The following is a 14183-nucleotide window of genomic DNA, read 5'->3' as shown; positions in this document are numbered from 1 at the left end:
GGCAAACGTCAAGGTCCACGTATGCGGTAAAGTGACGACCCTCGAGAAAAAAACGGAAATGACGAGTCGCCAGGTGGAGCGCCAGTAACTCCCTGTCAAAAACGCTGTAATTGCGTTCGCTGTCACGTAGCGTACGGCTGAAAAAGGAGAGCGGTTGCCAGACACCCGAGATTCGCTGTTCCAGCACCGCACCCACCGCTATGTCGGACGCATCGGTGGTCAACGCAATCGGCGCTGAGGGGGATGGGTGGGCCAGAAGGGCAGCATTAGCTAACGCTGACTTAGCATCAGAAAACGCTTGGATGCTTTCCGGAAACCAGTCAACTGAGTCATTAGCTTTTTTACCTTTTAACGCCCCATAAAGGGGCTTCAGCAGATGTGCCGCTCTGGGGAGAAAACGGTTGTAAAAATTCACCATCCCCAAAAATTCCTGCAGTGCCTTAGCATTCGTGGGACGCGGAAATTCCGAAACAGCTCGGACTTTGTCAGGCAACGGAACCGCGCCCTCGGCGGAAATACGGTGCCCAAGAAAATCGAGAACGGGCAACCCAAACTGGCATTTAGATGGATTAATAATCAGTCCATGCTCCGCCAAACGCTGAAAAACCTGCCGCAGATGGAACCTGTGCTGCTCCTTTGAGCTGCTGGCCACCAGTATATCATCAAGATATACAAAAACAAAGGGCAGCCCGCGCAAGACCGAGTCCATCAACCGCTGGAAGGTTTGGGCGGCACCTTTCAGGCCAAACGGCATGCGCAGAAACTCGAAAAGGCCGAAAGGTGTAATTACGGCGGTTTTGGGGACATCCTCCGCGCGCACGGGAACCTGGTGATATCCCCGTACCAAATCGATCTTCGAAAAAACCGAGGTCCCCGCAAGATGGGCGGAAAAATCTTGGATGTGGGGAATGGGATAACGATCGTTCTCTGTGACATTATTAAGACGGTGGAAATCCCCACAAGGTCGCCACCGACCATCAGATTTAGGCACCATGTGTAACGGAGAAGCCCAGGCACTGCTCGAACGTTGCACGATGCCCAGACGCTCCATGGTGGGAAATTCTTCCCGAGCAACAGCCAGTTTGGCAGGGTCGAGGCGGCGCGCGCGCGTGAACACCGGGGGCCCTACTGTAGTTATGTAATGCTCCACCCCATGCTTCGTCACAGTGCTCGAGAAGGTGGGGACAGAGAGTGAGGGAAACTCAGAAAGCAAACACTGAAAAACGTCACCCGAATCTACTGAGTTAGCATGCACCACGGGCTGAGCACCCCGAGTCAAACAGGGTAATGAGGAAAATGACACAGCATCAATTAAACGTCTGTTAGCAACATCAACCAGCAGTCCGTGAGCACAAAGAAAATCAGCGCCTATTATAGGCACAGAGCTAGCAGCAACAACAAAGTTCCACTGAAAGTCACGGTCGTGAAAGCAAACAGTCACCAACCTTTCACCGAAGGTTTTGATGGGAGAGCCATTAGCCGCTGTTAGCAATGGCCCGCAGCCCTCAGCTAGCCTGTCCGAGCCAGCCGGGGGAAGAAGGCTCTTCTGTGAGCCGGAGTCCACCAGGAAACGCCTCCCCGAGCGTGAGTCCTCTAAGAAAAGCAGCCTTTCCTTGTTGCCAGCGGTCGCGGCTGCTACAGAGCGCTGACATGCCCGTTTCCCTGGGTCTGGAAACTGCAAGGCGGGAGACAGCGCCGTGCCTTCGCTCCAAAACGCTGGTGATAAAAACAAAGCCCCTTTCCGCGGCGCCGCCGTGCAGCGATTCCGGCCACCGTGGACGAGTCGGAGGGCCCCTGGAGCATCGGTGAGGGGGCGGGGGAAAACGCTGGTGAGTCCTGAACAATCGCCTGGACGCCGAAAGTCCTGGTAGCCAGGAGGATGCGATCCGCCTCTTCCGCAAGGGAGCGGTAATCCTTCGTGGCCAATAGCGGGGAGTTGGCAAGGCCAGCGCGCACTGGAGCCGGCAGCTGTCGGAGAAAGAGGTGGGTGAAGAGAAATCCTCCGTCATCCGCGCCCAGCAAGGACAGCATGCTCTCCATGAGCTCGAGAGCGGTGCCGTCGCCCAGGCCCGTGAGGGAAAGGAGTTTCTCGGCCCGCTCAGCATCAGAGAGGGAGTAACGCCGCAGCAGCAGCGCCTTGAGGGCGGCGTACTTGCCTTGGGCTGGGGGGTCCCGGAGGAGAGTCATCACGCGGCGGGTTGACAGCGGGTCAAGTGAGGCCACCACATGGTGGTATTTAGCAGAGGTGGGACCAAGTCATTGTTTTGCAAGTCTCAAGTAATGTCAGGCAAGTCAGAGTCGAGTCTCAAGTCACTGGTGTAAAAGTCCGAGTCAAGTCACAAGTCTGAAACTTTGAATTTCGAGTCTTTAAAAAAAACAAACGAAAAAATTATGTTGCAGTTATATGCTAAATGTAAATATTAGACCATGTAATTTTAAAATCTGTGTTTTTCTCAACACATGACAAAATAGTGAGCTTAGAAAATATACACAAATTGTGAAATTGCACCTCTTTAAAATGCAGCTCAATTAAACCTAGCTCCAAGAATAATTTTCACCAACAGTTCTGAGATAAGCTGCATGTTATTCTTGGATGCGGTTGTAGGACCAGCTTTAAAATCGCATGACAAAAATATCATACACATTAAAAAAAAACTGTATCACCAACGTAGCCTGGACAACATTTGCTAGTTGGATGAAGTCAGCTATCTCATCTTAGCATATTTATATGCATATTTATAATTATACGGTTCTTGGAGTGAGTGCATACACTCATGAAGTTTAGTAACTTCAGGTCACTGCAACAAGCCCAGGTACAGTTTACCGACGGATGGGTGCAGGACCTTGAAATGCACCGTGTAGAACGAAAGACCATCGTACGTATCATAAGTTTACCAGTCTCACAAATTGTCGTCATAAATACACATTCGTTAACCGTTTATTAATAGGACCTTTGAGCTCAACGGTAATTAATTAGTAGTGGAAATAATTTCTGGTACCCATCACAGAAATGTAGCAGTGACAATAATACTGTATGCTGTAATCGTACTGGACAATTAGTGATACAAAAAACCTATTTTATCCTGTGAATAAAAGTATATGTTTTTGTCAATGTGCCATAATAACAGAGGCGAAACGCAATATTGTGTCAGGACAATTCACTATTTATGCACAATAAATAAAGGAGCATAGCGCGACAATTTCTGTTCAGCGCCAGACTTCCTTGTAACCTATATCACCAATTATGTTAAGAAAAATGACGTATTAACTACTAAAAAACACTGACCTTCGTGTAAATGCTTGGAGCAGACTAACCTGTGAGCTGGAGTGTTCTGGGACGTTATATTTGATCTTTGAATGGCTGCAATCCAGGCCATCCGTCGCGTCTTTGTTACTTCGGAAACATGAACAATTTCTCTTCAACGACGTAATCCGATAACAACCGATCTCTTTACTCGTCGGCTTCCCGTGGCTGTCATGCGACCAGCTATTGCAGTTAATAATACAACAGCTTCTTGACATTTTTGTGTTTCTTTTTATCGCTGTATAACTGATTTTAATTGAAAGCCTGCGTGCGCTAGTACCGCTTGCCACGAGTTCCCAGAATCCTTTGCGGTTCTACCCGTGAATGACGTCACATTTTCAATCTCTATATAATATGCATGTTAAATTTTATATTTGGGGTAAAATATCAAGTCTTTTCAAGTAAACCGGTTCAAGTCCAATTCAAGTCCCAAGTCATTGGTGTAAAAGTCCAAGTCAAGTCACAAGTCTTAGAACATTTTTTCAAGTCAAGTCTAAAGTCATAAAATTAATGACTCGAGTCTGACTCGAGTCCAAGTCATGTGACTCGAGTCCACACCTCTGGTATTTAGTATCGTCGGCTGAAACTCCACGAAGAGCAAACTGAGCTTCTACGTGCACAAACCATGAAGGAGGATCGTGAAGCCAAAAATCCGGCAATTTAAGCGCCACAGCAAACGCAGCCATCGGCGGAGGTGAAAGTCCGGCGGCAGCCGATGCTTCCAGGCCGGAGCTGGCTTCGTCGTCGAGCCTTAGCATGTTCGCTACAGGGGTCACCAATGTGGAGGTATGTAATAACGACAGGAGAGGTCTCTGTGTCTCACTCCAACTTTATTAACTGATTCTCAGAACTTCACATATATTGAGCGCCAAAATCTCCACCCCAACACTTCCGTTCAACTTGGGTGTGAGTGGAGCCACCTGGTGGTCCGCCACACTGTTAACATTTTTTCCATTGTCTTGATGTTGTTACGAAATATATATTCTTAGTGCTTATTTTCTGATTATATTGTTTTATGTATTTTAATAATAAAGGCCTTTATAAACCAAGGCCAGATATGACAAAGAACTAGGTCAGAGGGTGACAGGGCGCCTAGCAACAGAGGCTTTAGTAAGGGGAAGTTAAAAAGAGAGGCATGCAGAGGCATATTAATAAAATACAGGAAACCAGACAGAAAGTGGAACTAAGTAACACACACACACATTAGTCAGACCAGAAGGAGTTGTTTTGATCGAAACTGTGTGTCTGTGTGTGACGTATAGCAGAACTATATACATGTATTGTAGCTTGCCATGCTTTTAGAACTGTGGGTGCTCGTGTCTGCAGTTCTCAGTTTCCAGAAATGTACAATAAAGATCATTTTTTGAACTTGGCCACTCTGAGTCAGAAGTCTTTCTCTGTCGCCAAAAGAATTCAAAAGAACCGAATTTAATAATGTAGACTGTATGATTCTTAGTCTGATCTTGAGACCACTGTCATGTAACAAAAAATGGGTTTTCTGGAGACTAAGTAAGTAGTAACATATGATTGAAGACATATTTTGTCAATAACATCTGAGCGGGTAAAGGTTCTTAACATTCTGCCTTCTGTGTTAAAAATGATCAGAGTTCTAAAACAGAGCTTATCCCTATTTGGTAGTCTGTATGGCAAATATTAAAAAAGCATAGAAGATAGTGCTCGTGTGATTGGGTGAATGTGGCATGTTGTATATAGCACTTTGAGTACTCCAGGAGAGGAAAAAAGCGCTATATAAGAATCAGTCCATTGGGGTACCTGGGTGGTCAATTCAGTGTTTTATGTCTATGGTTTTTGAGTCTTGCTTATTCATTACAGTTTTCGCTGTTTGACTTGTTCCTAATTTAGTTAACTGTGTTTCCAGTCTAGGTTGTTTGGTTTTTGGTCTTGTTCATGCCTGGTCTCATCTCTGTGTCGTGTTTGTCTTGGTCTTGCCTCTGTGTCGTCCCCTCTGTTCCCCTCCTCATGTCTCTGTGTGTTGCTCTCTCGCCTTCTCTCGTCCCTCTGTTTATGTTGTCAGGCTGTCCTAGTTTTCTTATCTAGTCTTTAGGATTCCCTTGTCTTGCCTCCCTGCTGTGTTGTGACGCACATATAGTCTTGTCTCTATGTTTATTCCCTTGTTTCCCAGTTGTATCTCTGTCGCTCTTGCTGTTGCCTGTTGGCATGTTCACTTCCTATTTTACTATATGGTCTCCTGTTACTGTTTTGCTTTTCCCCCTGCCTCATATGTTTGATTAGTTGCCAGCTATTTCCCCCAGGTGTTTCCTCTTTGTCCTGTTCCCCTCTTGTATTTAGTGTGTGTCACCCTCTGTTCAGCGTCACATTCTCCCTCATTAACTGTCTGTTCTGCCTGTGCTTTAGTTTCTAGTTTCTCCCAGTTTAGTTTCTGTATTTATTCATGCAGCAATAAAGCTGGTTTTGAGTTACGTTCTGTCTTTGAGTCTGCATTTTGGTCCTCCAATCCTGCCTGCCCACCTGTGCACACAGAAATCCATGACAGAGGCAGCCATCTTACAACTTTCTCTACATAGTACTTATGGTCATGAAATTGACCTTTTGGCCCATTGTTACCCAATAGCGCCAGTTTCCATCATTATGCAAATGTACTGTTCATAAGGTCGGGAGAACCTGCAGTCAGTCTCTTGGATGGGTGACGAAACTTTTGTAGCACAGCATACGTGACTACCTTTTTCTCTTAATGATTAATATTTACTGTAAAAATAGAAGTCTTCTAGCATCTAGAAATCTGTATGTTTTTCATAGCTTCTAACAAGCCTTTTACAGTTTACCTTAACAGTTACTTGAAGTCTAAGTCTTCAGCCTAAAAAAAAACAACTTAAAATGCTTTAAAAAACAGTTTGATCTGATTTTATTTTTTGTTCTAGTAAATTTCCAAATCTCACACCCCACCTGCTCGTGCATGTTTTGTGCATGTGCACATCCATGACCCTCTGTACCAGACACTTTTGCTAGTTCATGAGAGACAAGTGTCACTGACAACAGGAGGCAAGGCGGGGATACCATTTTGCCAACATCAGGCTTTGCCTTTTGTTCTAATGGCTGAAAGCTTATTTTTTTCTGCAACTGTTTGTGTCTTTGTTTTAGAACTGAAAAGCCATAGGAACTGCTTCAACCCCCAGTCTCCCAGGAAGCCTTAAAAATCTCTCTGTATTATCTATGTTTTGGTGAACTTGTCCTTAAACCACAGTAATTCTGCAAATGAAAGACAATAAACCAAATATATTAACTACTTTGTTTAAACAAATTAACAAACAGGCCTCCACAACCTAAAACACAATTACACCAATTTAAATCAGTTGTGCAGTTTTTAAAGTTATATTGACAAAAAGTGAATAAACTACTGATCAAGACTGCATCATGACATTTAAATACACCTCTTAATGGAGGTGTTTGACTGTTAATATAAAATTCACACAAAGGCTACTACAAGTCTATTTAATTAAGCAAGTTTTCATCGTTCTCTCTCCCTTGTGTCTTTTGTTATAACAGCTAAACGGCATTGCACCAACACATGGCTGTGTGTTTTTATTTCTTCTAAGGACTGAAAGCTATTATACCTACAACTGTTTCTTTGTTTTAGGGCTGAAAAGCCAAAGGATATGGGGCATTTGTTAGTGCTAGACCTCCATCACCCCCAGTCTCTCAGGAAGCTAAAATATTCTCTCTGTATTATCTGTGTTTCGGTGCCCCGGGGTGAGTGTGTAATGGACCGTGGTGAAGGACTTCTGTTTCAAAGCTCTGGTCATCAGGGGTCTTACAGCCATTGTTGTTGTTGTTTTTTTGTTTTGTTTTGTTTTTTACAGCAGTGAGATAAAGAATGAGATTTTCCCCCCCTTGTTCTGTGAATCAACCTGTCATAGCAAGCCATCCTTCTGTTAACTACAAGTCACAGCCCTATATAAATTGGTGTGTGGAGACTTTCACCAATGGCCCAGAGGAGCTACAGCATCAGTGTCTCGCAAGACATTTCTTTTTAATATAGATCACACAAATGGTAAGAAACACAATGACTAGGCTCTATATAAATGTATGACTGCATGCTTTATTCATAATGACTTTCTTTAAAAAAAAAAAAAAGGTTGTTTTGTTCTTTTTTTTTTTTTTTTTTTTTTTTTTTTTTTTTTTTAAAAAACCAAAAACAAAGTAGGACAACAAAAGTCTCATTTTGGGGGTTGCCCTGAGAACAAATATGGTGTGTGTGTATGGAACGCCAGGACTGCCATAATGAATTAATTAAATACACCATTAAATAATTAATTAAATGTGGCAATAATTAATTAAAATTGGAATTAATTAATTAAATAAATAGTTATGATATATGTAATTAATTAATTATTGACACATTTAATTAATTATTTATGTATTTCACATTTTAATTAATTATTGACACATTTAATTAATTAATTATTGACATATTTAATTAATTATTTATGTATTTCACATTTTAATTAATTATTGACACATTTAATTAATTATTGACACATTTAATTAATTATTTAATGATATATTTATTTATTTCATTTTGGCAGTCCTGACGCCTGGCTCTCATCATGAAATAATTTTATCTGTCAGCCTCACCCATCAAACTCAGGGGGCGGGGTTAACGCTGATCGAGTCAAAACCATTGCTTTGGCCTGGTGGCCATTGTTTCTAGCACACAACAACCGGCATGTGGAAGCTAACAGAACTGAGCTTTGAAAAACCCTGTTTGTGTGTTACCAAATACCGTTTTAATATTTTTTTAGCCGAGAATGTAGTGGTTTAATCTTCATGTGTCTGGTCGGTTTGTCAAGATACAGCCTCTTTGCAAAAGTGTTTCGATGATTTCGGAGATGTCGTCCCAGTCTCACGGCAAAGCGTGGGATAGACCCGCTCGCCTCGCAAGCAATCCCACCGACAAAGCGCAGGCCCCGGTACACAGCTGTAGTAACCCCCGCTGACTTCTTTTACTGAGGTTATATTTATCGGTGTTTTATTTCCTGATGTTCTTATGTGTCCTACGTGTTTCAGTCGCCAATTCTGAATTATAACTAACATTAAAAACATGTTGTGGTGGGGCGTGGTCTGCGGGGCCGTGCGGATGCACCTGCACGGCATCCGCAATCACGCCCGCCGTGTTAAAACACGGGGACTCAGGGGTTGGTGGTGGTGTGGTGTGATGTGAATCAAATAAAGTTGGCTCTGAACGTCGCTCTGTGGTCCCGCCGTGCCTTATTCATGCCACATTGGTGCCGAAACCCAGGAGGCGGCATGGCGGGTACCTACCAGAGCCAGGAAAGGAAAGAGCTGGCCGAGATGGTGGCCGAAATAGCGGCCACCCAGCGGAAGCAGGCGGCGGAGGTGCGTCGCCAACAGGAGGAGCTGCGGCAGGAGAGCGAACGCCACCTGGGGAAGATGGCAGAGCTGGCAGCGCTGCTCTGGGCCTGGGCGCCACCCCCACAAGTGTGTCTCGAGGACAGGGGAGGAGCCGTGTGGGTCACCTCGGCAGCCGGAGGTGGTGGACGAGCCACGCGGGGGTCCGAGCCTGCCGGAGGAGGAGGAGCAGCAGCCGGGTGAAGGGCTGCTCCTGCCGGGAGCGGTGGAGGAGCCGCTCCAATCGGAGGACGAGGCGGGCGAGGGTCTACACCTGCCGGAGGCAGAGGAGTCGCTCCACCCGGAGGGGGGCGAGGGGCGGTGCCTGCTGGGGGCGGAGGCGCAGTGCGGGGAGCCGCTCCAAACGGGAGTGGCGGAGGCGGTGGCGGAGCAGCTGTGCGGGGAGACGGAGGTCCCTGCTCCAGGGCAGCCTGTGCAGCCGGAGTTGGAGGCAGAGGAGCGGGACAGCCCCGCTAGGCCGGGGATCGGCGGGCTGGCTAGTCCAGCCTCGCTGCCACCAGTCGATTCTGCGCGCCTGGCGTCTGCCCAGCCGCCTGTGTGCAGGAGCACACGGCCATGCCGGTGGGGCCGTGTCCGCTTGCTACGCGGCCGACCTCCGGACCAGCTTCGCCGTTGCCGCTGGATGCGCGGGCGGCCACCAGAACGGACGCTTCCCCGTCGCTTGGTCGGGGGCTGGGGCGCCGATGTGTAGGGGCCGAGTCTCGCCCCAGTTCGCGGGGGGGAGTAGGTTTGGCCGGATCACTCCCCGGCCTCAATCGGGCGATGGGGGTATGTGGTGGGGCGTGGTCTGCGGGGCCGTGCGGACGCACCTGCACGGCATCCGCAATCACGCCCGCCGTGTTAAAACACGGGGACTCAGGGGTTGGTGGTGGTGTGGTGTGATGTGAATCAAATAAAGTTGGCTCTGAACGTCGCTCTGTGGTCCCGCCGTGCCTTATTCATGCCACAATGTTTAAGGAGGAGAGAGAGCAAATCTGTTTAACATCTGATCTTTGGGTTTTTGTTCAGTAATCAGCGTGACCTGTGTATAAACACATAAAAGAGATAACGTTGGTGTTTCCGTCATGTAGTAACTGCTGGCTTTAACTGTACAAAGGTTGTTCGACACTATGAAACACATACAGACTTCATGATGTTCGGCTAATATTTTTATTGTGAATATTAATCATGCTGACCTCGCTCTGTACACCACGCAGCGAGGTCAGCATATCCACGATATCCTCAGCTCCATGAGTTTCCCAGCTGACTATCTAACTGCCAACTATTCCAGAGACGTGAAAATATACAGCATAAAGAAAAGTGTAAGAGACTCAGCAGCAGATTAGAATTACAGTTATACATTTAATAAATCACCAAATGAATCCAAGAAACGAGCAAACCTGTTCCGACAATTTGAATTTGTATTCCCTCAGCTGCAGACTCGCTGCTGTTTAAATGTTTGAAAAGGAAGATTAGATATAAACAAACGTCAAACATAGACTCAGTCTGCCTTCACATTTGATATGAGGCCAGCACGTATAGTGGCCTCAGCAGGCTATTACTGAAATACACGTGCTATATCATAAACTATGATATAAATAGGGAGGTCCTATTAACATGTTTAGTTTTAAAGGACACCTTCCTGCCTTTAGTCTCATTCATGAGCAGTATTCGTTTTCTTCTAACATCCAGAAGTCTGCACAATGTGTTTCATAGTTTGTAACAAGCCTTTGACAGGTAAACATAACATGACCGAAAAAGCAAAAAAAAAAAAAAAAAAAAAAAAAAAGAGAGAGAGAGAGAGAGTGTTGATATAAGAAGAGAAAATTCTCTCAATTATGGAGACAGGCAAATGGTTCATTTATGTTTGATGTGTGTTTATTCCTCCCTAAATATCGTCGGTGAAGTTCGCCATGCACGTCAGATTTTCCTGCGCATTTTTATACCTCTGCCAACAGAGAGAGAAAAAAAATCACATTCTAACAGACAGCTGGTGCTTAGAATACAGTTGAATAACTATTAAAAAACAGATGATATTTAGATGATAGTTCAGTCTAACACATGTGCCAGTGAACCATTAAACGTCTGTGAAACTATGCAGTTATGAAACGTAACTTTAACCTCAGCCAAACCGATTTGCTCAGTTGTAAATAAAACAGCGAAGTAAACGTGACCCGACAGACAGAACCTGAGTGAATGAAGTCCAGCGTTTAACCACTGAGAGCTAAAACTCAGCTGAGGTTTCAAAGCTGTGTGCTGGTGATTGGACATCAGCCGCTGATAAAGCTGTTCGCCTATAAAGTGCTCTGTAAGGAAACAAGCTCCAGCAGCTCTGCGCTCGGGGAAAACACTATATTTACTTATCTTGTGCAGAAAAATGCGCTGACATTGCGTTATATCGAGCACCGGCTGCCCAGTTAAACTGTGACTATCACCAGGTAACGTAGGCGTGTTTCTTGAATTAGCAGCAGGTGTTAAACAGCTGACAGATGAGGAGGAGGATGCATGCAGGTAAACTGAGGGTCTGCTGAGCTGATCGCTGGTTTCGTGAGAAAAATGTCAGCTCGTTCTTTATGTTACAGAAGCACAGAGACACAAGACCAGGCGGAAAGAGACGATCGTTCGGTGAAAATGAGAATCTGCGAATGCAACATGTGGAACACGGAGAGTGGAATATGTAAACAAACCGGTTAATGTACCCCCTCGGTGCGCTCTGCATGCTAACTGTTAGCAGAGCTAGTGAAATCTCTGAAAACATCTGAGCACTTTTGCAAACATGTTCTATGTTGACAACCTGACCAGACATACGGCGCGACATTCGCGGCTAAAACACTGTTAAAAGTGTAGCTGGTGACAGAAAAACGGGGTATTTTAAAACTACACCACCACCATTGCTGCCTGTGATTTGATCTGCATTCTGGGATAACTGGCTGCCCCAAGTCTACACAAGCAATCGATTATCTAGGATCGACCTGTTTTGACTTACTTTGCACGGCAACCAATCAAATGTTAGAGAAGCTGCATGGGCAGCGTTAACCCCGCCCCCTGAGTTTGATGGGTGAGGCTGACAGATAAAATTATTTCATGACGAGAGCCAGGCGCCGGGACTGCCAAAATGAAATAAATAAATATATCATTAAATAATTAATTAAATGTGTCAATAATTAATTAAATGTGTCAATAATTAATTAAAATGTGAAATACATAAATAATTAATTAAATGTGTCAATAATTAATTAATTAAATGTGTCAATAATTAATTAAAATGTGAAATACATAAATAATTAATTAAATGTGTCAATAATTAATTAATTACATGTGTCATAACTATTTATTTAATTAATTAATTCCAATTTTAATTAATTATTGACACATTTAATTAATTATTTAATGGTGTATTTAATTAATTCATTATGGCAGTCCTGGCGTTCCATATGTGTGTGTGTCAAATGGTTAGTGTTTTAACATATTTTGTCATCTACAGGTTTTTTCCTTGTATTCACACCCAGCGTGGTGTTGGGGCTGATGGGGCTGTATACCAGAGATGAAAATCCACATCAGAGACTACCTAACAATGGACACATCTGTTTGACCTTTCTGGACAGTTTATTAAATATTTGGTATGGCAAACTGATGGTCAGAAAAAAAGCTGAAACAGATGAGACACACACACACACACACACACACACACACACACACACACACCTATGTATATATATATCCTCTACCAGAGGCCGGGGAGCTTGAGGGTCCTGCGTAGTATCTTAGCTGTTCCTAGGACTGCGCTCTTCTGGACAGAGATCTACAATGTTGTTCCCAGGAGCTACTGGAGCCACTTGCCTAGCTTGGGAGTTAATGTGAGTGGCTCCAGCAGATCCCGGGAATAACATCGGAGATCTCTGTCCAGAAGAGCGCAGTCCTGGGAACAGCTAAGATACTGCGCAGGACCCTCAAGCTCCCAGGCCTCTGGTAGAGGACCCGAGCTTGAAGGATAAACCGCCCGCAGGGGCGTGCTGTGTGTGTGTGTGTGTGTGTGTGTGTGTGTGTGTGTGTGTGTGTGAGAGAGAGAAACATGAAATAAAGGTGAAAGGTTGAATTGTGGGAGGCGTATGATGCATGTTTGAATGCCACAGGCCTACCCCTTTTCTGAACCGTGTTCTGCCCCAACAGTCATAATAGCTAATAAATTACAACTGACTGAGGACAGCTAGACCAACAGCAATCTGTACTTGAAAACTTAAAAGAGATTGGCAGTGCTTTTGCAACAGTTAATCTACTTATAAACTAGGGAGGGGGAACGCCATCAGAAGCGGTTGGGTTTTTAATGTCAGACATTAATTTATGGAATGGCCACTCCCACTAAATTATTCGAGCACAGTGATGGTTCGGGTTGTCTGTAAATAACAATAATAACATTCCAGCTGAACAGCAGGTGACCAACAACGGTAGGATTTCGAGGCACTGGCCTCTGACTAACGTGCTATACAGTAACTGTTGGCCTCCTGCCAGGCCACCTCCCGGGTCACGCCTCCTCAGTCGCCTGCCTATTGCGTGGCCTCCAGATCTGTTCTGCTGCTGGGCATGCAGCTGGTACCAGAACTGCTTTGTCACCTCCGCTAGCCCCACTGCTGAACTCCTGAACTACTCTCTGTTTGGCGATTGGACTCCACCTAAAACGTCTGATGGATTCAGTGATCCAAGCAGAAAACAGGTTATCACAAAAAAAAAAAAAAAAAAAATCCCAAGAAAGACTTCAGTCCAAAATGCTGCAGTGAAAGTAGTGACAGGGACTAGAAAGACCATATTTCTGCTATGCTGGCTTCTGTTTATTGGGTCCATGTTAAAAGACTAGAAAAGACTGAATACATTACAGCTATAATGTTGACACCATTTAGTAAGCCCTTTTAAACTCAGTTGTTGCTGTACTGATTTAGAAAATGTTTGCATTGTTATATATCACATCATTTCCAGTGGTAGGAGATGGTGTAAAATTGCACTCTAAAGATATTTGAAGGCATCCTGAATAACTCTGCTCAGCCACTTTAAAACAACAACAGTAACATCAGTACTCCTCTCTCTGTTGGGAAAAAATAAAATAAAATTCACAGAATAAATTCAGAGATATAGAAAATCATTCGCACCCACAACCATCAGGCTTTAATAGATGAGCTATGTCAGACATATGAATTTCCCTATGGGATTAGGTCATTTCAATTTAAGCTTATTTAAATTTTCTTATTTATTTTTTTTTAAATTGGTTTTAACTTCATTATTTTTTTGGCATATTGTATTCTTGTTTTTAAAATAATTTTATAGTTACATAGCATTATTTAAGCTATTCATTGTATGTTAATTGTTATGTATAGAAAAGTTCAGAAAACTTTGGGGTTGTAGTGGCTTTTGTCTCATGTGTTCATGGAGTGATGCAGTGTCACATCATATAGATATATATATAGTTATTAAAATTAAATAATTTCACTATATTCTAATT

The sequence above is a fragment of the Astatotilapia calliptera genome, chromosome 15, assembly GCF_900246225.1.
Source record: "Astatotilapia calliptera chromosome 15, fAstCal1.2, whole genome shotgun sequence".
NCBI lineage: Eukaryota > Metazoa > Chordata > Actinopteri > Cichliformes > Cichlidae > Astatotilapia > Astatotilapia calliptera.
Note: the sequence above shows the minus strand (reverse complement) of the source record.